Genomic DNA, 26,299 nt, shown 5'->3' on the forward strand with positions numbered 1-26,299 from the left:
TTTATCAAGAGTTAAATGAATATTTTTGCAGAGGGACCCTTTCTGTCCCATATGGCTGATTTTAAAGTCTAAATGCAGGCAGCTTTTAAGCTACAACCTCTGTCTCACTATGTGAAACAGTTATTGCTTTAAAATATGGAATTTCAAAATTTTACTGCTGTCAACAAGTTCCAATTGTTCCTGAAAGTATCATTCAAGCTGCTTATGAGTTTCTTAGAAGACTGAAAAACTCTAAACACAGGCTGCAGACAGTGAATAATGTTAATTTTCCAAAGCTTCTATTTAAAATGGCACTGCATTTACAAAATGTGTTTATTTCTAGATTTTAATTAAGAAATTTTGATGGCAGGTTTATAGCCACAATAAAGCAGTTTTATAGGAAAAGTCTAGTGGAAAAAAAGGGAAATCATAACTAGTCCTTCATGCATTAAATTTTACAAATCCTTTTTATTTCTTAATATCTTAAAATCTATCAAACCCCCATATTATTCTTGAAGCTATTATTATGATCTATTAATGTATTTCCCAGAGTTTTTTTGCACTAGGAATGAAGCTATTAACATGCATTTGTGTCCTCAGAAAGGCAACTCTGATCATAAGCTTTTATTAATAGAGACGGAGGGTCACAGGTTTCTTAGACTAAGATAGCTTCCAGATAATTTCTCCCCCCAAATTAGAGGTGCTTTCCATGGCTTACAGTGAAGAGCAAATTGTGCCTCTTGGACAGCAGATGCAGAAATTCCTAGCTTTCCTTAGCATCTCCTTTAAAAGCAGAGTGGTTTCAAGCAGACGATGTACCCTAAATTCCTTCCCCTGGGCTGAGGGATGCAGGATGACAGCACCCATACAGCACATAGCATAGCCCACTGCTTGGTCACCTGCTCGGGTTACCCCACCTTCTTGGTTTTTCCATTTTACTAGAAGCTCCTAGAAACGTACCCATTCCTTAGATGGTAAAATATGTTTAGATTATAGATAAGTTAAAACTCAGGCAAAAAATATGCCAAAGATTTCAGGGTATAGAGAGAAAGGATCTGAAATGCAAAACGCATTACGCTAATGTATCATATGGCACTGGATTATATTTCCATTGTCTCCTGCATTTAAAACTCTTGGTCAGAGGCATTTATCTTAACATTGCAACTATTTGTAAAACTCCTGCATGATTTTCTCTCTCCAAACTAGGCCTTTATTACAATATTGAGTTACATATTCAGCTTTTCATGGAATAGAAATGCAAAGAGTCAGCAAAATGCCTGAACATTGGAATGTGTTTCTATGTTTGCTAACGTAATTTTAATGTATCTGCAAATTAAATCCTCCTGTGTTTCGAGTAACACCTATAGCCACATTTTCAGGGCAAACCATGGGCCCTGTGGACCATGGCCAGGAGCAGCTGGGCAGGGATATGGCCCCATGGATGATGGCCTGGCAGAGCCAGTGGGATTTCAGGGAGATGAAATGGGGCTCCTCCATCACTGTGACATGGGTAGGTGATGGAGGAGCCCCAGGGGGTTGGAATGGGGTCCTGAGTCATAAGACCCAGGAGGTGGGCAGAAGCAGGCCGGGCCAGAAGTCCTCATGGTCATGACATGCACAGGCAAAAATAGAATCAGTTGTAAATGAATGAAAAAGTATCTACACAGCTGAATGAGAATCAAAACCCATTATCTATAAGTGCAGAAAGGTTGCCCTCAAAGCTGCAATGGACAAGCACCTTTCACAAGGCAACCATTAAGGATAAATCCACAGTTTTGTGGTGAAGGTTGTAAACAGCAACAAACAAAAATTGTGATACAGTAGAATGGAACATGTCACAAATCATCACCTTTACCAGTATGATAAAAAGGGATCTACTTATTATAAATTATCCTATCTTCTATGGTTTAGCATTGAGTTCAGCACTCTATACAAAATACAAATCAACTGTTAACAGTCAAATGATACAGATTTTAGCTTACAGGTGAGGACACAGTGGGAAGGCAATTTTAGGAAGCACATAACCGTAACCAAATAAGAAAGAGCTTTTGCTAATACATTTTCTTTTAGCGTGAAATTGCTTAAAACCAAGGCAGCTGATTGACTAGTGTGAATCATATGCATCTCCTAGACAGTGCAATGAATGTCATAAGTTAGCATCTAATACCTGCCTAAGGCTTACGGCTGAAAAACTACGCCTTCTGCCATATGTTATGGAAATATCCTGTTGAACAGGACTTTTGAACAAATGTTTATGTGTCATTCTCTGTTTGCAAACTTTATGTTGGATATAAAACCTTCAGCATTTTTTACTGCTTTCTTACACAATGTCTTTATGTAAGTTTCTTGATTCACTGTGCAAAGGATTAGCTAATTGATTATCACTGGTATCAATAAAATAACATTGAAACTAAAACATAGAAGGATCAGCTCAACTACTCTGAGTCCAGGTTAAGCTTTTTACTTACTCCAAGACTTGAGGCTCAGAAGAAAATCCTTAACTGTTCAACCTGAAAATAAATTTCAGTATAATTTTATGTGGTGGAAAGAAAAACAAACAAACAAAAACCCACTAGAAGGCTTTTGTTTTCATTGCAGTGTGAAATCAAAAATCTGAATTCTTGAAAGCTAAACTGTCATCCTCTGTCCAGCTCTACTTTTAATGAAAGACATTGTTCAGATCATACATCCCTATGATATTAAATGACAACAGTCAGAAGTACAAGACCTCCCTTAAAACCTGATAATATTACTGCTAAGGATGTTATACCATAAGGGCTTTCCAAATCCAACACCATTTTGTAATTTATTATGGATGGTGACTTGTCAAGCTAGACTGGAAAAAGAGCTTTGATCCTTAATAATCACCTAGCTAAGCCTCCTTGAAGATGTATTCCTGACTTGTTTCCATTCATCAATCTTACATTTGAGCTAAGACTGTCTTACACTTAGTTCATCTCTTTACCTGTAAACTTATCACACACTATTCAGAAATTATTTAAAACAATGATAAGCTCAGAATGCTGCATTTGGATCAGTGTTCAAAGTATTACCATGGTTTCACTTACTGCTCCATACTGCAGGAGTATCAGACAGAGTGTATATCATGGTCTTGGCTGGGATGGAGTTAATTTCTTCCTAGCAGCTGGTGCAGTGCTGTGTTTTGGATTTATTATGAGTATAATGTTGATAACACATCAATGTTTTTAGCTGTTGCTAAGCAGTGTTTATGCTAAGCAGTGTTTATGCTAATTCAAGGACTTTTCAGCTTCTCATGCCCTGACAGTGAGAAGGGTGGAGGGGCACAAGGAGCTGGGAGAAGACACAGGTGGAACAGCTGACCCCTACTGACCACAGGGATATTCCGTATCGTATGATGTCATGACCAGTATATAAACAGGATGGAAGAAAGCTGACCAGGGACCACTGCTCAGGAACTGGCTGGGCACCAGTTGACAAGAGGTGAGCAATTGCATTGTACATCACTTATTTCATATATTCTAAATATTTTGTTATTGGCATTATTTTTCCTCTTTTTTTTCCTTTCTTCCTTTTCTGCCCCAGTAAACTGTCTTTACCTCAGCCCATGAGTTTTCTTACTTTTATGCTTCTGTTTCTCGTTTCTTGATTATGATCCTGGGGTGCGTGGGGTGTGAGCAAGCAGCAGGGTGGTGCTTAGTTGTTGGCTGGGGTTAAGCCATGACACTATTTTTTCAGAACTGTATAGTGCTTGTAACCTTAGGAGCCAAATAAGGGAACTGGGAAAGATTTACTGATGTTTAGCTATTTAATTAAACAAAATTCAGACTGGTTCATACTACAGTCTTCATCTGTGTTATGATTCTCTGCCATATGTAAATATGGAACATTCAATATTTAAATGCTCCTCAACACCCTTGCCTTTTCTATCTTTGAAGACAGAGGGCATTTAAATTGCATAATCTACAGGGCATTCAGACTTCAGTAATGACAGTGCTAGTGGGAACTAAACTATGACATATCGCTTGCTGCTGTTGTGGACTATCATGTGGACTTCAGTAATGACAATGCTAGTGGGAACTAAACTATGACATATTGCTTGCTGCTGTTGTGGACTATCATGGCAGATGTATCATTTGTTAACTAGGCATGTCATCCATTGCAGCAAGTGGAGCACATCTTGAACTGTAAGTTAGCACAGTTGTGCCAGTGGATGAACTTGCTGATCCTACAGTCAGGCTATTGTTATTATCTCCTACTTTGTTCCTACGTCCCTAGACTACAGGCTCCCACAGAAAAAAGTCCTCACAACATGCTTGTGCCTCAAGGAACAGAACATGCTGGCATTCAAGCAGGAGTCACCATCTGTTGTTGATGTTTTGGTTCATTACTGGCACAGACACAGGTAAGATGTTCTTTTCCATCCACCATTACTAGAATTGTTTTTGAATCTATCTAACAATATCAACTCACATTTGAACCTAATTTTTGCTCAGCATCTTTCCCCTGTCCTTGCAGCAGGAAAGGAGCTTAAAATAACTGTCAGCATAAAGTCAAGGCTCCTTACCAGAAAGGAAACCATATTGCACATGGGAGGAACCAGAAATTACTAGCGTAGTGAAAATATTTTCCCAAGTCTTCAGTGTAATACACTGGAACTTCAGTAAAAAGAAACTTTTTATGGTCTTGTAATCAAAGTTTTCTCTACTTCCATGTCTAACTATTACTGCTGTTATCAGCTGTGCTGACAATGAAGTATCTCCCTCCCACTTTTGGCAATTATTCTGTATCTTACAATAACCAGTGGTTATGATTAACATATTATTCTTATTAACTGGCCTTCCTGAAAAAGATATTGACAGTTGAAGACAGGATACAGCCATCAATATGGCATGAAGCCTTCTTTATTTACAGATCTTTTCTGCACTCCACAATTTTTCTTTGATGGTCAGTGGTTATGCATTCAGTGACTATTTCCTTCCTTTTCCCTTCCTCCAAGAAAATCTCATAGCGTAAACACATCAAAGCTGTTGGCTATAAGGAATTAACAAGTGATCACAGTGTGGAGGGTCTCTCAGTCTATGAATACTACTAATAAGGCAATAAGTATGAGAGTTTCCTCAATGTGTAATTGCTTACTCTTCATCCCAGCAGGTTTTTCTTTACTTAATCATGAGCAAAATAACCCATGTAAATCACAAAATAGCCTAGTTGTTTGATCATTCCCCTTCTTTGTGTTAGCCCTTTGATATTTAACCTCCCATTTTAGTCAGCTTTACAAGGATGTTTTCCAGAGAAACAGTATGTCTCATTTGATGCTAAATTAATCATTTGAAGAGAACATGTATGTTGCTAGGCTGGCAGTAAGTGTCTGCATATGAAAGCAGGCCCAGTTGTAGTCCACAAAGAGTTGCTTCTGCAACAGACCAAGAGCCCTTCATCTTTATTGACCTAGGGAGCGGGTCAGATATGATGGCTGCTATAACAAAGACATTTCTTGAATACAAAAATGCCTTTGCAGTCACACCAGCTAATCAGTCTGAAAAATCTCAATTTTATTTGGCTTTAAAATACTTCAAGATAACAGCACAATACGGCTGACATGGTAGAAGAAAGGCTAATACTTAATCTTTTCCAAGCCATGACAGACATGTAAATTAACATCTGACTGGGATGATAAGCCTTTTGGCAAACTCTAAGTATCTTTTCACCTACTAACTGTGATTATGATAACCATTCTATGATTCTATGAACTAAAGCAACAACTAACACCAGAACAAAGTAACTTCATGAGGTAAATAAAACACTTACATCTTTATTATAACAAAAATAAAGTCTTTGCACTAATCAATAGGATATGTTGTCCCTGCTTTGCTCTGCAAACATTTCTCTTTTCTCCCTGCTTATGAGAAAGCAAGTGAACTGTATGTTAACTATAGCACATTTAGCTGTTATTTTCTAAGATCAAGCAGATGGTAGTGAACTGCATGGAAGAGGATGCTGAAAAGTAGTAACTTAGGATCCACCTGGATTCAGTTCTGAGGCCACCATGATGGAAAATTAATACTCTTATACATATGTGTATGTGTCACATAAGAGGTAAAAACTTAATACTTAACATTTAAAATTTAAATGACAATTTCAAAAGAAGGAAAACCTAACAGAAAGAATATTCTTCTCAATAATAGGATAAGCTCTTAGTCACAGAGATACACAACACTCTGTAAAACTGCTCCAAGATTAAGGTACGTAAGTTATGTGGCAAATATTATAGGGATCTTAGTTTCTATCCTGCCTCAGGGGATGAAAAGGAGTGTTTAACTGCTGGGCTCCTGCTGGTTTTGAATGAATATGCAATGCTTCATTAATATTTATCCCTTTTTCTTCTAACCATACTATACATGATCTCTTTTGGAGTTTCAGGAAAACCAGCAATTATCACATCAAAGGTCATCAGTCCACCAGGGAAACTTCAATCCTTAACTGGTGGAGAATTGCTTTAGCTTTTGCAAACATCTCAGATCAGGCGAGCAAGTGTTTTCCCTCCTGCCTTCCCTCCTGTGACTCTTGTTGGTTTTATTTAATCAGCTTAGAAGACCTCCTTAGTTTTCCTGTGATGCCATACATTATCCTAGACATCAAAAAGATTTTTATACCACTGTTGTATTTATATAGAGGGAATAAAAGAATAACAATGATTTAACCATGCTGCACAAAAGGTCCAGTATGAAACAACCTGAAAGACTCCGCTTAAATTTACCAAAATATATTTTTGTTAAGCTCCACTCTGAAGTTATCGGCAACACTCTCTTACTTCAATAGTAATGGTAGCATTAAAGAAAGAAGGTGCTCCATGCAGATGAAAATGGAAACAGAAATGTTCAACTTTTACTGAACAGCAGAAATCAGGAGAACTGAAAAATTAACAGACTCTACTCCTGCCAACAGCAAACATTAAACAAAAAGGTATGTGTCAAACCCCAAGATAAATCAAGAAATTGTTTTAAAAATAATGATAATTTAAAAAATAAGAAATGTTGTGTTCATGTTGCTTATCTTTTGGGTTTATTGCCCCTATAGTTGTGCATTTTGAAAGTTTTTGGCAATCCTAAATCCTAAGGAACATTTATTTTGTCTTTCAAATGAAAGATAAGTTTTCCTAGGATCACCATGCCAAAAATGAGGTGTGTGATAAAGCAGAGAGAGTTGGCAAGGCTAAAAAGGTGTTTTCTTCAGGGCTGAGGAGAAGAGGGTTCTGATGACACACAATGGGAAGGGCACCACATTCATCTGTATTTCCAGTCTCACCAGAGAATGGATGACCAAACATCATTAATTCTGAGTATTACTCTTTTTGGCTCTTGTACCTTTGCACAATAAATTGATTTAGGCATGTAGGAATCTTGATGCTGATCAAAACATGACTTCAGTGTCATGTAGCCTGCTAGCTTGGGCAGGTGACCTCCACTAAAACAAAGCATCATTCAGTGCTTAAAAAAAAAAAAAATATTAAAATAAATCAACAAATTTGGCAGAACTGTCAGGGGATACTGCTCCACTTTGTTTGAAGTATCATTTCTTTCTGACTGCTATTTCTGGCTCTGATCCTCTGCATAACTCCTGTGGCCAAATCCCATTAAATAAGAGTCTTTCCTACTTTATGTGTGAAGCTGTGCAGGGAATTAGCATCCAAAATATTGTAAAGCAAATAATTTTATCCAACTTACTGCTTTAATATTATTAGTTAATTGATTTGATTTAATAATTTAATCCATGTTAACCCCTGCTTCCTTTAAAAATAGAGAGTAGGAGGGAACACACTCATGTACTGAGGCGAGCCAGCTATATGTTTCTGAAGCATGTTTTTCTTTTGATAGAATTACAAGTTTGTAATTCCCTGTTTCTGTTCTTTACAATGAAATAATCTCACATCTGTGAGGGTGGGGACCCATCTAAGAAACCACAGAACAATATGAAGCTGAAATATCAGCCTTTCCCACCTCTGCAGGCCTCCTTACCAAGACATGAGGTGGTATGTCCCTCATGCATGAGAAACTTCCCTCATCAGGCATTGTATCATGTAGTGTATTTGGTGAGGATACTGTTCTTCTGCTCATCATGATAGGGCAGAAGGTGAGAAGAGAGAGACAGGCAGAAGAGCTGTTTCTTTTCCCGGACCACAGAAAAACCTGCTATCTTCTTCTTGGATGCTGACAAGGTTGGGAACATTGGTATTGCTACTACAGCTCTGCATCACATAATTGCCTTAAGTTCCTTGGACTGCCAGCTAATGCAGGGCCTCCTATACAGTTAATTTACTTAAGGTAAATATAATAATTTGTTTTTACTGTACTTTCATATTACTGCACCTACTCCTTGGGTGTTCAAGAGTTCAGTGTTGTTGGCCTAGCAAAGTAAACTCAAGAATTAACTAGGAGCATTACTATATAGAAATGGACTTTGTTAAAAAGTGACTTGAAATGTTAAACAATTAGGTTGTTCAAATAGCTAAAATGACTGAACATTTGAGCTTGACTTGAGAGCATGAATATTCTCATGGCAAAACACAGCTCACTGAGGAATTTTGCCTATGGCTATGGTATGAATGAACTGAATCATCCCCTGAAAAACAGACTCTTCGATCTTCAACTGATCATGTAAAATACAGAAACCAGTACAGTATAACGAACAAGCTGCCATTTGAGCAGTGAAATTTTACTGTTTTATGATTAGTACATTTGGTGACACTGATACTGTAATCTTCATAATTTCTAGTTACTGCTCTGTTTTTAGCTCTGTTAATTTTGGTACAATTCAGATAGATAGATTTGAGAAGCACAGAAGAAGGCAGCCACAGAATCAGCTGAAAGAGTTTCATTTGGGTGCACTGAAAGTCCATTCACATAGCTGAAAGGAACTCCCAGGTAGGGAAGCATTCACTGCAGACGAGGGACACATCACAGGTCTGCCATGTGAAAGCTAAGTATGCTGAACTGCCCTTAAGTTAGATCCTTAAAGGTGAAAATAACAGCAGAAACCACCAAGGCTTTTCTGAAGCTTTCTGTTATAAAAATGGAGACACTATTCCTCTATGTGAAAAACCCATTATCAATATCAAAACCTTTGTCCCATCAACACAGTTACAGTACTACATCATGAGTGTTTGTGACTTGTTAGAAACACACTAAGGCTCTGAAGCTTCTACAGAACATTTGAGTTGGGGAGTTACAGGACAGAAATGATGTAAAGACCTGCTCTGGTTAACTGTTTCTGGATGGTGTGATAAACACTGATTTTCATCTACAAAGGAATGGACCTAAGCATTGCACCAAACAGGTCATCTCTTCTCAGTTCTGCAACAGCTACACCCTGAAGATAAGTTAGTTTACCTGCTGTATACACTTAAAGTTTCTGAAGCTTTAGAAGAAGATGCAAGTTTATGGCACAGGGACTTTTGCAACCTGCACTTTCTTTTTCCAACATGCTGAGGAAATTCAGTTGAAGAATACAGTGTCTGGATTACACCACTGGAAGAGCACAGGTTGTACAATACATTGGGTTTTGAATTTTAATGAATTTATAATAAGTCTATAGGCTAGCTCAATCACAGTGAAAGAAAAAAAGAAATGTCCCCAACGCTTTATGTGATATACAGGTTTCTTACTTACTGCCTGCAGGCACTGCATACTGCAAGACAGTTGCTTGTCTAAATATAAGGCTATGACTAACTGATGATTAATTAGCTTAACTTACTGCTCTCATCAGATTCACTACTTTCATAAGTAATTTCTTAAATGACTTAGCTCATGTAGACAAACTTAGGCAATTATTGTCATAGTTCAAATAATTAAACACTCTTAGCAGAAAGGCTCAAGGAAGTACAAGAAAACTGAAGTCTTACCAAATGTCCTTAATAAAGTTTTCTCTGGGGTCACAGGCAACAGATTTTTCTGGCTCCACAGAGCTTTCAGAATCTGTTTCACATGGCATGTCTTTCTTTGGTCCTTGTTTTGTTAAGAAAAGATTAAGGGACTTGCCCGGACACATAGCAAGATGTGGTTGGAACTACCTGTATTAGTGGGAGTTTCCAGTGCATTTAACAGACAGTACTGACAGTAGTTTCCTTCTCAGTTCAGGCAGTGTCTTAATTTTGCCACTGTTTACATTAAACGTCTAGAAAGTTTGGGTCAGAATATTGTCTACAGTTATAATCTAGAAATACTTGCTGTATGTGATTGTTACTGTCTGGATCAACAGGTCTATATGCTGTCAAATATCAATCACAAATGCATCAGACTGCTATAGTAATAAACAGGACTATCCCAATAAAATTGTTAATCACCTTTCAAATTGTGAAGCTCAATTAATGTTTTAGAAAGTTCTTGATTATAGTTTGCTATAGAAATTAAAAATAATTGCAGTCCATAGGAGCCTTTGCTTCAGCATGTCTAAGGTGTTTTTCTTGTTACATTTTCTCTAGTTATGTTTATCTTGTCCATGGATCTTAGTTTTCCATTCTAACAGAATGTTTCAAGTTTCTGGGTTTCATTTATACACAAGCTAACATTATAGTCTCAGAACCTCCACTACTTGAAATAGGACTTTTGAAAAGAAAATTAAAGACATCAATATACAATCATAAAAAACCTGGAGGAATATCCCAAAAGTTTATTGTCCAGAATTCTCTGCAAAAGCAGCAAAGAACAACTTCATTTGGAAGTACCTCTATGAGGTATAGAAACAGCATGTTTCAACTGCATCATATGCCATCATAAACTACTAAGATTTTAACAAATCTGAGGTTAGGCTTTCAAGATTACTCTAGAACATAGATGTCTCACTGTCATATGAAGAAATGTGTATGAATATTAAAAGTTTGGAGAAACTGAAATAATCCATGCTGGAGCACTACTTCTTGCCATAGGCTTTCAAGAGCTGCACAGGTCATGGTGCCAGTGTCAGTGTAGGATTGATGCATTAGAGAATCCTGATGTGAAGTACAGTTTAGACATGAATACACATCCTTAAAATCAATCTCTTATTACCAACTTAAAAACATCTAAACTACTTAACCTAAATAAGCACTGAACTCCCTGTAACCTACAGGTAGCCAGAGTGAATTTTGGAACACGTGGATCACTCTGACTGAACACAGGTCCAGCAATTATTCCTGGCACTTCAGAAAGACATGTTAGTTAAAACTAAAAATATAAATAATAAAAAAAAAGAATTAACAAACTGTCTGAAATCTTGTGGCACTGTGCTTCCACTCTTCCTCTAGATAAACAGACCATGCTATAGAAGCAATTGCTTCACTCCCCCCACCTTTTGTCACCTGCCAGGCTCAGGGTTGCCACCCATGCCAGCTCCATTATAGGCTTGGCGGAGAAGTATGGAGCACAAATTAATAAAGCCCAGCTGGATACAGGTTGACACCATCAAAAGCCTCTGTGTTTCCCAGGGAACTGGCTTAACATGGAGCCAGCTAAGATTCATATGGGGTTCTTAACTCCAGTTCCGCGTAACACAAAAGCAGCTGTACTGATTGTGGAGTTGAGATGCTCCTGGAAGCAGTGAAGCCACATTCATGTAGCTCTGAGCTTCAGTTAATATCTGTGGCATGAATAATCTGCAACACATGGATAATCAAGCACTGACTGTACCTTGCTACTGAATGGGTGCACAACCAACATATCTAGTGAGGCAGTACTGAGACAGAACTTAAGAGATCTGAGCCTAAAAGAAGTTCAAAACCTTCTTTATTTTGAGAGTGTCAACAACTTGTTTTGCACAGAAAAACAAGGCTGAATCTTATTATTTTATTACTTAAAACTTAAGTAATAAATTTTATTACTTAAACATGAGAAGGATACTCTAGAGTTACTTGCCTTATGAATACAGGCATATATATCCCTCTTATGATAGGCAAATGCATATAAAAGTAAGTTAGCCATACACTGGATTTTAATTACCCCTGAGGGACACATAACAGGTTGAATAGGTTGGATTTTATTCACGTTAAAATCACAGCAACAAATTTAATCCAATCACCATCTTTACCTCACACATACATCTGTATCTACTTAAATAATTATACTAGGTGAGATTCACATCCACATTGTAGACACCTAGATTTAATTCTCAAAATGTCGGTGTCACTACGTGCAGTAAGTGTCTAACCTCCATAACAGTCAGAAGAGAATCTAGTCTGTTCAGTTAGGGGAACCTGGAAACTATTTGGCTGTCCAGGTGCAGCTCTCCAAACCTCACTGGCTATCTCGACCCAAAAGTTATTTCCTGTAATGGGAGACCAGATCTTCGCACACTAACACCTACATCTAGGTCTCTGAATCCCACACAGTAGATGAGGTAATTTGTGTCATTTCTGAGTTATTGCCTACTCCCTTCTACTGAAAATATATGAAAACCCCACAAACTTGAAAGAGTTTTAGGATATAATCAACCTACTGTACATACACAGACTAAAATCTCCCTGGAGATGCTCCTTCAAGTTGTGCTTAAAGGTACAACTATTGTACAACTACAAAAGGTACAGAGAAAGAGGAAGAGGATGAAAGAGTCACCCTAGGCAGAGTTTCTTAAATTTTTATGATTTCCTGACTTGTGTCTCGGGAGTCAATGATCACTACAACAAAAAAACCCTAGAGACTATATCTTATGTTTTTATCTACATCTACCTACAGGCCCACACAAACATTTACATATGCATTATTTTCCTTTCTTATACATGTATTTAAAACTCAGTAACTTATTTCCTTGTAAGGGTAGAGAAAACATATTAGTGTCCTATAATCTGCATCTGGGAGGAAAAACATAGGCTTGTGTTCAGAAGCATCAACTGTAATCCTGAATTTTAATGATATAAGGCAATGTAATACCATTGCTTTTGGAAGAGTGACACTGACATAAGACTTCACTTGCAACACTAAAAATATTCACTTACTGCTTTTCCTTATGCTTTAAGAAAGCTGTGCCTGAGTACCCAGTGCTACTGTGAGAGAAAGCTTAGCACAATTTTGCCCTCTAATGTGTTTTTTTTAGTTTCTCCTGAAGCCTATTATGCCATGGACAGTGCCCTATTCCCCTTCCTCTGCTCAGCTGTGCCAAGCAAGCTAAGGAAGCTGTCAATATCCCAAATTTTGCTGTGAAGGGCTTGGGGGCAAACTATATTGCATTTTCAGACCATATTTAGTTTCATCTTCCATCTGCCATTTTTACATCTTCCACAGCTTTCTACAAAGATAAAAAGGCAACTGGGAAGACCATAAAAAGGAAAAGATTCAGGGATGTGTTTAAAGTTACGGAAACTTTGATAAGAAGAAATGTGACAACAGGAAAGAGAGAAGGGAGACAGATGTGAGAAAGGCATGTCCATGCAGAAATCTGTGCTGATTAAGCTAATCAGGTTCAGTTAAACCTCTGCATGGACGCTTCTGGGAACTGTGATACATATGTGAACAAATGAAAAATCTCTAACAGTACTTGGGTCATTACAGCATGAACCGATGTGCTCTTCAGCAAGCATGCAACAAATCACATCAGTGCCCTTTCATAGAAACTTAGCAGCTTAACTTCAGAAGAGCAATTAAATTAAACCATACCTATCGTGCTGCACAGCTTAAGATACCTAAAGTTCCTTGGAGACCTAATGCTAGGCTTCTGGGTCTGCTCAGTTGTCACCTTGTCTTTGTTGTACTAACTGCCTAAGATCCTGCCTTTTAGCTACAGCTGCTTGGGAGATGCAAAACAGGCATAAGTCTCCAAAGAAGACCAATTTATGAGGCACACATTGGCCACAGAAATTCGTGGGATGTTGGGGATCCACCAGAAAACCGGAAGTCCAAGATTCAAACTCTCCTGTTCGTGATGATGTCTGCAGCTCTGGCTCCAGTGCCAGGAGAGTGCCTCACTCACCAGGCAATGGAGACAAAAGTTTCAGTTAACCTCTCCTGAGAAAGCTGCTCCAAGGCAAGATCCATATGCTAGGGAGGAAGAAGAGGGGGGCTTGGTTCTACAGGTTAGATCACTTGATGTGGGGACAGAGTGCTGGCATTCTCGAGACCTTTCTGCTCTTTATCCAATGACAATTTGGGGATAATGTATAAACAGCCTAGGAGCAAGCACTGAGACCGAGGACATGACTTCAGGCTCCAAGTATCTGCCTCCCAGAGAAGCCTGACTATAGCCCTGACGTAGGTTTCTGCGTTTATGCAAGAGACAGATAGGTATCTAGGGTATCTGTCCCTTTGCCATCCACTAAAAACTGTTTCCATTTTGCCTTTCTCAGATCCCAATCTGGGAGAAAAAATCTACCACACAGATTGTAGGTGTCTGATAATACTTAGCAAATTCTATTCCCAGAGTGTCATAACCTTAATTCTCTTTGTTGGCTTTTGCCTTAGAGAATAAAACATTTCTCTGAGCATTCTTCACCACTAAAATGTACAGAAGTAGCCATGTGTAGTCTATAACTGTTTGGGAAATGTCAGGATCCCATCTGAGTGGCTTAATGCATTTTCTGATTACCTGTTAAAGATGACTTACAACACTGTGTAAATCTTGGTATTGTTACATGACTTTCTTCATCACTCAACAACCTGGGAAGGAGGCAGGAAAGCAGCACTGCTGAGTTTCAGATGTCTGATCAGGCTTCCTTGCTTAAGACAAATGTTTACAAAATTTCATAGAAGCTGGTCTTTTTTTAGAACTGCAGTTGTAAGGCTAATTTGACCTACCATACATAAAATCTATTTTAACAAAAAATGTTCTTAGGAAACAGTAAATATATAAATGATTCTTTTCATTTCTTCTTCTGATCAAGAAAAAATTTTCTACCTAGGTAAAGTCAGCTTCAAAATTGTTTGTTATTCAGCTAAAGGCATAAGAATTCCTTTGGGAGGTCTGACTAAATGAAGCTATAGATTTCAGAGCTGGAGGTTTAATAATTTCCTCTGCTGTATGCTCAAAGGCACAGAGCTGTCTTGGGCAGAGGCTACGGTTTGCCAAACTCATTGAATGAATACTAAAAAGACCCTGACCCACTCAAACACAGAAACAACTTGTCATTACTTGCACTGTCAATACCTGAAAACATGTGACCTTTGCTGCTGGCAAAGTAACATCTTATAGCTCAGAGGCACATTAAATGAGCTTAACGGAGAATCAGTTTGACACTAACATTAATCTAGGGCATGTGGACTTAGGAGAATCACAAATCTTCTTTTATAACTTAAAGCAGGTCAAACATCTCCCTTTATAGAATCAGTGTTTGAGAAGAAATACCCATTATTTAAAATCAACATCTCTAAGACATATACAAGATATTTTAATTAAGTAGCTGTATTCTACCCTGCTTACTTTTTCTCTGCAGTTTTAACAGCACACATTATTCTACTCCTTACTAAACTCTTGTTCCGTTTGCTAGCACCAATAAAACTACACATCTCTGAAATGGCTGCATTTCAATGACAGGGGAAAAAATCCTTCTTATTTCCTTCATATAGTGAAGTAACAGTGCTACATGAAAATGTATTTCTTCATACTTACAGGAAAGACATAAGTCTGCAAACAGAAAATTAAAAATGCCAGTGAAACATAAGAGCCAGAGATCTCTTCCCTTGTTACTTAGATAGAAGGTGCACACATTTCAAGTTTGTATTTTAAAACTCTGATCTATGGAAAGATTTTGTTGCTATTCAATGCACTGATCAAGAAGGTACATAAACTGTTGTCCTGCACTGAAAATTCATCTTGCACTGAAAGTGACTCCTTCTTATTTAGCCGCATTTGCTTAGTGAATAACAAACTTCATGACTAATCCAATGGCAAAAAACGAAAAGTTTAGTCTTCTTTTTTCTTTCCCCCCTCCTCTTATCTCTTTCTGGCCAATAATGTTATAAAAGCAAATGGGCTTTTAGAATCATAGAATAGATAGAGTTGGAAAGGACCTTAAGATCATTTAGTTCCAACCCCCCTGCCATGGGCAGGGACACCTCACACTAAACCATGTCACCCAAAGTATATCATCATGTGTATTAACTCAATAGTTAATTGCATACATGTCAGTTACAGTGGGGCAAGTGCCCCAGCAGTAAATGGCTTGTTCAGATATTATAATGGTGATACTCTAATAATTAATCTTATACAGGGCCTCTAAAGATTTTACCCAGCAAATCTTTTTTAAAGGAATATGTCAGTGTATCCTATATACCCTTAGAACTAGTGATTTATAAGTTAGAAGTTATGTTTGTAAAATTGCTTGTTAGACAGTGGAAGCTGTATAACTTTTATGTATAACCATTATGAATCACATGGGAACCTCATGATATTGGTCTTATGACAGAGTTGCACATTAATAAAAATCACCACAAATTTTTCAGGAGTCTGAGAACCTGAATAAACAACTCTACCTTTGAAACGTTCCTGGAATATGACAGATCCACTTAGCTCTGTCTCATCACCTTGTTTTCAAGCAAACACCTCTAACCATCCCTGTGCCATCTATTCCAGTTAATATCCTTTGAGCTCATAGTCAGATCTTTGCTGCTGTTGTATTTCAGCATCATGCTTCAGCTTCATCTCTGTATCACTTCTCTTTATTTTTATCCCAGCCTGTGCCATGTATGTTATCCACACAATATTCAGACCGGGAGAAAATCTCTCAGCAGAGACCCAGAAGAAAATCTCAGTGTACCTGAGAATCAGACCATGCATTCAGAAGCTGATATGATAGCACTTGGTAGTGACTAGAATGGAAATCAGGAGAAAAAGATAAAATTTACCAAAATAACCCCAAATATTCTCAAAATATTTATCTTCTTTCATAAGGCAAAAAATTCACCATGATCCAGCTGAGTAACTTGACGTGTAAAGGCTATTCACTATGTTCGTTCTGAGCATCACAGAATATAATCCTTCTATAATATTTAGTGTAACCTAACTGCAAACACCAGTTCTATGGCATCATGGCCACTAGTTGGGATATTTACAAATTTATCTAAATCACAACCTAAATTCAAAGTCCTGGTTTCCATAGAAAAACTGTATTCTGTTGTTGTTTTGTGGTAATCTGGATGATTTCAGTATATATGCATAGTTTTAAATATTCAGGAAAACACAATGTACATGATGGTTTAATTTGGTACTATTTCAACTATGAAAAATTGTGGGGGGAGGCCTCCTATCTAAAAGAAAAAGTTAATGTGTGTATAAAAATCTAAAAATGCATGTGAAGATTGTTTTAATTTCAATTACAATTCCCTTTTCATCATATCTTTATTTGCTTTCAATTAGTTGCATGGTTGAACATTGTCACTCAGTCATGTCTCCAGCTACTTAGAGATATAGCATTAATGTCTATAAAGACCTGCTTTGTTAATCAGTAATTATATTTTATTGTCTTAGTCTTCCTAATTTACATCTTTCATGATTTCAAAATCCCATAGAAGCTCTGGACCTAATAAGCAAGGGGTCTGAGAACTCTGTCAGTTGGAACCAGCTTGGACACATTCCTAGAGGTAAACCTGCCCACTGTGTGATACTCAACTGTTGAGTCATGAAGCCTGTGAGTACTCTGTGGCATTTATGAGCATCCCATTACTGCATTCTCCAAGCACCTCGTAACCTTAAATGTATTTATTTTTTTGCAGGTTCCCTATGAGATGCTGAAGCACTGTTTTCCCTGTGGCAGTAACTCTAGTACTATCATACAGGAAGTCTAGACTGGAGCAAGAAGGTGAGACTAAGTTCTTCTAAATACCAGGCTAATCAATTAATTAGCTTTCTCACTGCAGTGTAGCAGCAAAGGAGCTGAGAAAAGGATGACTACTTCTTAGAGAATCACTTGTGTACACCTCATCTCTTGTCTGTACACACTCCTATATATTAGGAAATGCAAAACTGGTTGGAAACCCATGCGTTTTTCTTCCACATGAGGAATAAAGTGCAAAACGTGGTTGAATTCTTCCTCAGAAGTAAAACCCTCACACTCAACATTTATTTAGGTAAGAGCCTGTGCTTCACTAACACATAATTTGGTTGCTTGTAAAGAACAAAACCTACCAGGCCTTCATATGACACAGATAATAGGCCATTTCCTTCTTCCATCTGGGAACAGACTGAGGAGGTGGTAGGGAAAATGATTGCAATTTGAGGCAAAAATGAGCAAAGAAATGTTGTCTTAGTTCTGTAAATATGCAAGACAACAACAAATGCTGGAAAGTTTTGCCATTAGGGTTTCTTGGCCCTGAGTCAGTAAGCTGCTTCATTGCTATGTCAATAGCACATATACATACATAAACACATGTCCAAGTGCTTTTCCCACTGCAACTAGATTTAAGCAATTGCAGATACATCTTTTTCTTAGATGACCAAAAAAGTCCTCTGTGAAGAAATGTTAATCTTATCCATACACTTCACTCAAAAAACATTTACAGTTTTAATGTTACTGTATCTCACCACTGATGGCACATTAGGCAGTTCTGTCTGTATGTTTTTTCTCTAGCTGTTTTCTTTAGTTATTCTGGTTTTAAAACATAGAGCCATAAAAAAGTTCTCTTTCTAGTATTCTTTCTTTCTATTCTCTGACTATATCATGCAATATAGTTCCTGTGTGAACCTCATGATGTTCAACAAGGTCAAGTGCAACGTCCTGCCCATGGGTCCAAACTATCCCAAGGAGAAATACAGGTTGGGCAGAGAATGGTTTGAGAGCAGCCTTGACGAGAAGGGTATGGGATTGTTGGTTGATGAGAAAATAAACATGATCCAGATTCAGTGTGTGCTCACAGCCCAGAAAGCCAACTGTAAGTTGGGCTGCTGCATCAAAAGAAGCTTGGCCATCAGATCAAGAGAAGTGACTGTCCCCCTCTATTCTGCTCTTGTGAGACCCCACCTGCACTACTGTGCTCTGGGACCCCCAGCAAAAGAAGGACGTGGATCTGTTGCAGCAAGTCCAGAGGAGGGCCATGAAGGTGATGAGAGGGCTGGGGCACCTCTGCTATGGAGACAGGCTGAAAGACCCAGGCTTGTCCAGCCTGGAGATGAGAAGGCTCCAGGAGAACTTAGAGCAGCTTCCAGTGCTTAAAGTCCTACAAGATACCTGGAGAGGGACTTTTTACAAGGGCATGTAGTGACAGGACAAGGAGGGCTTTAAAGTGAAAGAGGGTAGATTTCAGTTAGATATACAGAAGGAATTGTTTACTGTGAGGGTGATGAGGCACAGGCACTGGTTGCTCAGAGAAGTTGTGGCTGCCCCATTCCTGGCACTGAACAAGGCCAGGCTGGATGGGGCTTTGAGCAACCTGGTCTAGTGGGAGATGTCCCTGCTGTACCAAGATGATCTTTAAGGTCCCCTTCAACCCAAACATTCCTGTGATTCTATGATTCTATGATCATTATAATCTTAATGATGTTATAGGCCTACTTCCTAATACAGATATGCATTTTTGAAAGAAAAACTGGGATGCCTCCGGATCAAGCTACTGGCAGTAGAAATGTGTGGCTGAAAAGTTCTCCATTCTTTTTAAACATGCAGCAGAACGGAAATTTTTGGAAGGAGTAGAGGAAATAGTGACACACAATTATTTTACAAAATCCACTTTAAAAAATGACTGCATGAAATGTTAGAATTATTTTTTATCAGACTATGTGTGTCTTATTTCGATGCTCTTCCATAGGGCCAACTTTCCACTAAGGCATGTTAATGAAACTGATACTGGATAGGAAGCAAGTGACTTGGCTCTTACAGGAAAAAAGCACTACCTAAATGTGGGAAAAGGTTCACAAATACTTCCAGAGACTGGCATTTAAAAAACTTAATCTTTAAATGTTAAGAGTACAGTTACACACAAGTTTCTGCCTTCAGTTTGGTGCAAGGTAGGGAAGGAAGTTTATGGATCTATTTTTCTCTTGCCCATCTCTTTTCCTGAGCATATTCTCAGCATACTGCCCACCAAACTGCTGACTACCATCCCCTTATTAAAGCATGCGGTGCAAAGAAACTTTCTTCTAAAAAAGCCAATGAAGCAACCTAAACAGCAGCTGAGAACCCCTTCACTAAGGTGCAGGAGGAAACAGAGGAGAAAAACCTCGTACTTCCTCTTTGTACCTCTACCGGTGTGAACTAATTTAATACGGATGAGCAGCCACAAAGGCAAATAAGTGCCTGCTGCTTTGGGTAAGTGACATGTGGTAGGTTATGGATATACTAAAAGTGAATCCCAGAATCTTCATTTTCACAGCTTCTAAAGTGAAAAGTCCTAGATCACAGAGTTTCTACTGTATTGACAGGCTGTAAAAAAAAACTCCCTCTGCGTCTTAATTGATGGTGTATATAGAGAAACATAAAATGTCTGTGTGTGAGAGGGTGATGGAAAAGGAAACTAAATGGAAAGAGCATGTGTTTACCAGGTCAGATCAGAAATGTGCTGTGGGCAAGAAAGTCACAAAATAAAGAGAAACTGAAGGGGCAAATTTGTGTCTCCTTGGAGAGACAAATAGTTAAAAGCTATTTACCCTGATGCATTTAGGTGGAAACACCCTTATCTTTCAGCTAATAGTCCCCTTCTGCATAATCCTGTTTTCCAAACTGAAAAACTTGACAGCATGAGAATAAAAAATAGTTGAGAATGAATCAGTTTTGCTTCCAAAAGTGGAATATACTAATGAGATAGAATTAAGGTCACTGATGACAAAGGTCACCTGGGAGGTATGCAGAAGCAAATAGTTTAATTCATGCTTTTTAGTAGATAATCTTTGTGTGGGTGCATGTCTCAACATGTATATGCATGTAACACAGAGATGTACCTCAGTGACAGAGGATTTTTCCCAAGGGATTACCCTGTTTTTGGAAGGTATTTCCTTGTGAACTTTCAGCAGGAAACAAAGAAAAAGCCTCTAGAAAAGGAGATGAAGATGCTTTACAAGATCATGGCTAGAGAAAGGCTGCCTAATTACAAATTCAGCATGACCTGGCTGCACCCTGTGCAGACAACTGATGACAACGAAATATCACAGCACAGAAAGAGGAACCCTACAAAAAGATCATGGTTCTGTTATACACCTTTTAGCAGGACACTCAGCAATACCTTCTGCTGATAGACCAGTGGATGTTCCCTCCATGTGCGTAAAGGGTAATGTGGTGAACTGTAAAAAATTATACTTGCACTTGCTGTATGTCTCTTTTTCTCAGCTTCCCAGCCTCTCCTAATAGTTTACTGCCCATTGGGAATTTTCCAAGTTATTCTGTGAGACCCATCTGACCATCTAGCCAGGTTTCTTGCTTGGACACACCAATGGTCAGCCCAGTACTCTTGACTTATATATAGATCTCTCACACAGATTCACTGTCCTAAGCCGTGTAACCTGGAGTGAAATGCCATAATGCAAGCCTCTCCAGTTCTTGTTTCAAGATCCTGCTCATTTCAGATGAAGTGAAAGGGATTTTTCAAGCCCTTATACTTCCCCAAAATAAACTGGGATCCAAAAGCCTGTTTGGAACTAGGACTAGGATACGTGTGTATAGAGTAATGAAACTACATTTCCAAAAAACCTGACCCCAAGGGTTAAGTTGTATTCAATGTAATTAACTGAAGTTGGCTTTTGGAATGTCAATGGATAATGTGCCAGGAAAGTCTTTGCACTGAGAGTGTCATTAATATATTATATACATAAGAGACATGATTTTTAAGCTTCAGGTCAAAAAGCCACCTTTTTATTTTTCTTGGAACTTTCCAACTATTTTATCCATAGTGCAAATGATAACACTTTATTTCATAATAAATGTTCTAAATTCCTAATACTGACAAATATGAACTACATTTATGTATATTTCACAGTTATAGTTTCATTGTATGAGATATCATGACCTTAAATCTGTAGAGAAAAAGTATGTTTATAAATTTTTCTTGCGAAATCTCTCTACAGCAGCAGAAGATGTACTCAATGAAAAGTGAACCTCTAAAGTTTCAGGTTAGATAAATCCAAGCTTTTTTCATTATTATTTTTATATTAATCTTTGTATCTGAAAAAATTGCTTCAAAATTCTCATAAATATAAATAAACATAAAATCCTTCATAATATTATCTGTGCTTCCTGCATTTGGACATAATACTGATGCAATTCATTCTCTTCAACAAAAGCAAAATCACTCATGCAAATCATATTATTTCATAACTTCCACTTCTACAAAAATCTAAGGCCAAATTCTTGGCCCTACTCTAGTTGACCTCTTTCAAAGCAACCTAGGAAAAATATAGATGTACCTATAGATAAATCTAGTAAAAATTTAGATAAAGCTGAGAGAAAACAAAGATGGAACTGGAGATAATGATTAGATTGATGGCATAGGACAGCCGTGATACGTTGTATGCAAGCACACAATATGCACTTTATATGGGACCAATATATAGCCATACATCTGGAGGGAAAAGAAAGCAGAATGAATAAGATTGAATAATCTTATATTCATTCTAATTGTTATGAAACCTTATCTGAAGACCTGGCAACTTAAATATTCTGTAATTAAAATAAACTATGAGCTAACATGTCAAATAATAACGGGATCCAAACAAAATTCCAAAGACTCACACATGAAATAAACTTGATGTATACCAGCTGTCTTGCATTGCTGGTAATGTCTTAATTTTAAATCCAAATTTACCTCTGCCACACGTATACTTGCTATTAAATCACATGCTTTTGCAAATTGTTTAACCAGATATACTTTATGTAAATGAGGTGACAGAACATAATACAGATGAGGGAAAAAATGAATCTCCGAGCATTTCAAGCTTCCTCCTCTGTGCTCTGTCTTGTGGCTTTATATTTTTATTTGTTAAGTTGAGACATATGATTTGATACACAGCCTAGTGCCATAATTCCCACATCACAAGGTCACCACACAACTTGCTGTGACCTCCTAATCCTACCTAAAAGCCAGCCAGGCCTTGAAAGCACGTAACTACTGCAGATCTTTTGGAATTGCTTTGGCAGTCACATAAGACAGCTTGCATAATGCTTTTCTTTACCATGACCAGCTGCATACAGTGAGATTAGCTTCAAGTTTTCATAATCGTCATGTTCACATAAACAAGGGAAAATTCCAAACCATTACTTTTTGTTTCATGTATATATTTCCCTGCAGTAAAAGCACACTTTTATCTTGACATAACTCAAGCCCATAAAGTATTCTTTTTCATAAACTCAAGAACGGCATACATTTTGTTCACAGGATATTATTCAACAACCACAAAACATACAATTTCTGGATGTCTTAAAAAATAGAAAGTTAATAGTAGCAAACTTTAGATTGAAAAGCTATCGGTGTAATCATTTACTGGCTCACTAAAATGTTAAGGGTCCTTGGGTTAGTCTTGAGCCTTTAAAGTTTGGCAGGATAGAACCTCCAGAAGATTTACTGCAGTTTAATTATTGACCTGACATAATACTCAGGCTATGTAGCACATGCTGATGGCTTGTTTGGTTTAATTAATTACTGAATAAGCATTATATTTTTGTACCTTTGAAGATTTCCTGTGGTTAATGTGCCTTGGTTAATTCTCATAGCATTGGACAGAAGTCTGTATGTGTTGCTCAGTGAATTTATTATAGGCAAAACCTGCAAAAAGGGGAAAACACATTAATAGTAATAGCTCCTAGGAGTCATATGTTTTAGCTGTAACACAAGCTCTGTTCATACTAGATTTAAAATTTGTTTGCAAAACTGAACCTATTCATTCCTATTTACTTTGCTAAATCACCCTTCAGACCAAGTTTATCCATGTCTAACTACTTTCCTTAAAATAGTAAGATGCACCAGTTAAAATGATCGAAACATTAGAGAGCATACATTAATTTTTTAAGATCCAGACTTCCTTGTGTTTTGTTCGTTATTAAAGCACCAAGCAATGTGTACCTGATTTTTCAGTTCCTTAATACACTGAAAACTTATGTTCTTATAAGCTGAGAAAACTTATGGCAGGTATACTTCTACATGAGAAAAAATTAAATTAATTGTATTGTGAAAGAACTTCACAGAAATGATAAGCTATATTTTATTTAGCTGTCAAAATCAAGTGGAAGTGCTTTCCTTTTGTTTTCCTTGTGAGAAAGCGCTACCAAATTTAACACATGTGTGTATTTTCAAGTTAAGCGTTATCTTACTGTTTGGCAAACAATGGATGGCTCAAATAGCTACATGTCCATCATTAAATTCTGTCACTTGTCAGGATATTTTCTGAGACTACCTGTAATATTTTAATAGAATTTTCAGGTTTGGAGATCCTTGTCTTGGTTTTCATAATGTTCATTAATTTATTCATTCTTTTCTAAAATGAGGTAATATTGAAATCATTCATAAATTAGCATGATTTTGACTTTAGGTAACTGAAAGGTAACTACCAGTATCTACTATATTGATCTAAATTCTTTGCTTATCTTCCTTTGACAAGAAGAGATTCAGATCTACTTTCTCCTTTTCTGACCAGAGCTACTATTAAGATGCAAAATCTCACAGGTGATTCCGGTCAGAAGAAACTTTCACTGACAGAAAAGAGCTGTTTCATGTATTTTCATGAACACAGGAAATGTTCTGTTGACATGGGCTGTAACTTCACATTCCCTTAGCCTTGACTAGTCACAAGCTTCTGACAAAAGAGATATCACCACCTCCCACCTGGCTGTGCTTGTTTCCAATATATGTTAGCGCACACGCTCCTGGGGTTGAGGGAGACCAGGTGAAAAAACTAATATGACCAAGTATTCATCCTGCCAGCCACAAACATACCAGCATGACAGCAAGCAGGTTAGTTTTCTGATGTGTCAGCTCTGTCATCTGGCTCCCTGTCTTGTCACACTACTGCCAGTGCTGTCACAAGGAAGGAGCAGAAATTGGGGCCATCACCCCAGCAGTCAGCACATACATCATGAAACCCTTGCCTTGGACAAGGCCTTCCTCCCTAAACCAGCCTGTCAGTCAAAAAAGCCTCTTTCTGGGTTTTAGTTTCCTCTGTTGTGAAGTCTCTGTCAGTCTGTCTGCTTCCCTTCTTCAGGATCACTCTCCATCTGGTGCACCACCCTTCTGCGAAGGGCCCGCCAAAGCCTGGCTGCCTCATGCTTACGCACTCTTGAATAGCTCTGGGGCTGGACTTTGGTTTTGGACCAAGCATGCTTTACTGTTTCTTACAGCTGTTTTACAAGGGAAGTGGCAGGGAAGTCTATCTGTCTTCAGGATAATGAATACGGTTAGATTCTTCATTTGAGAACTTATGAAAGATCAAACCTGGCTTTATTAGGAAAACTCTGGTGACTTGCACAGACACCAGTAATGGGAATGCTGAACACATATGGGGAGCATTATTTCATGCACAGCTGGGTACCTGGGACAAAAGAAAAAGAAATACTAGGAAAAATTGGGGCATTTATAGCTTTCAGGCAATGGAATGGCAGGAAAAGAAAAGAATCCTCCCTCCCCCTTCAACAAACCCAAAATGTAAATCAAGGAACCTGAAACACACACACCCCTAGTGTGCTGGTACAAAATCAAATGTCATCTTTTGCTTATCCAATGCAGAACAGGTCAATATAGTGGCACAGACAGTACATGGCAGTGTACTCATTGCATCAGTTAATCAGAAAGGACAGTGAATTTTAAATCACTGTCTTTTAGGTAGTCAAGACTGTGAAGGTCTGAATAAGTTTAAATAAAAAAATGCCAGTATTTGTGAACTTAACCAAAAACCTCACAGTTGTTATTATGCTGTAAATAAGTACTTGCAATATTACGGTCTTCTGAGTCTTACCTGTTTCTTACACAAGAAAGAAATACTGTCTTTATTTTCCCACTCTTCCTCAGTTCAGTCTATTTTTCTCCCTGTAATAATTGAACCAATAGAAAGTTACAACAGTTTCTAAGGAATAAATTCAATGATACTTTTAAAGAAAACAAAACCCCCAAAAACCAACAAAACAACAAATCACTTGCATTCATCTATACACTATTTCTAGGAATATATCCCAGCACAAGAAGAAAGATATTTCAGAGAATAGTGGTTTTTTGAGCTGTCCCATAAGCCTCACTGGGACCATTGCCTCTAATTTCAGCACAGAAGGGTTACAGCAAAGTACATTGTCACTGCAATTTTCTTCATTTATCAACAATTCTCTTCCTTCTTTTATTCTTCTGTGGAGGTTATATTGATAGTGTACAATATCTAGAGAGGGAAGTAGCTCTATAAAGCTGCTTCTGCAGGTGCAAAGCAGAAATCCAGCAAGACTTATTTAGATTCTGGCCAGTAAGTTCAGTTAAGCCTGCTTCCTAAT

At 37.8% G+C, this 26,299-nt stretch overlaps 1 protein-coding gene across 5 annotated transcripts in view; it reads right to left on the minus strand.

The window, feature by feature from the left end:
- Positions 1-26,299, minus strand: part of SULF1 (sulfatase 1) — a 122,851-nt gene that overhangs the window by 73,503 nt on the left and 23,049 nt on the right. For 2 of the 5 annotated variants that reach the window (XM_061448328.1, XM_061448332.1), the window contains exons 2-3: positions 25,780-25,850; positions 23,500-23,597 (exon numbers count right to left, since the gene is read on the minus strand). The exons of 1 other annotated variant lie outside the window; for it this stretch is intronic. The gene's annotated coding sequence lies outside the window, so the exon portion shown is untranslated. Of the gene's footprint in view, positions 1-2,447; positions 2,490-23,499; positions 23,598-25,779; positions 25,851-26,299 lie in introns of all 5 variants that reach the window. 2 more of the 5 variants (XM_061448330.1, XM_061448329.1) reach the window with 2 other exon arrangements.

The sequence above is a fragment of the Pezoporus flaviventris genome, unplaced genomic scaffold, assembly GCF_033815535.1.
Source record: "Pezoporus flaviventris isolate CSIRO_AGI_PZ_B2104156 unplaced genomic scaffold, CSIRO_AGI_Pfla_v1 ptg000007l, whole genome shotgun sequence".
In the NCBI taxonomy this organism is placed as follows: domain Eukaryota; kingdom Metazoa; phylum Chordata; class Aves; order Psittaciformes; family Psittacidae; genus Pezoporus; species Pezoporus flaviventris.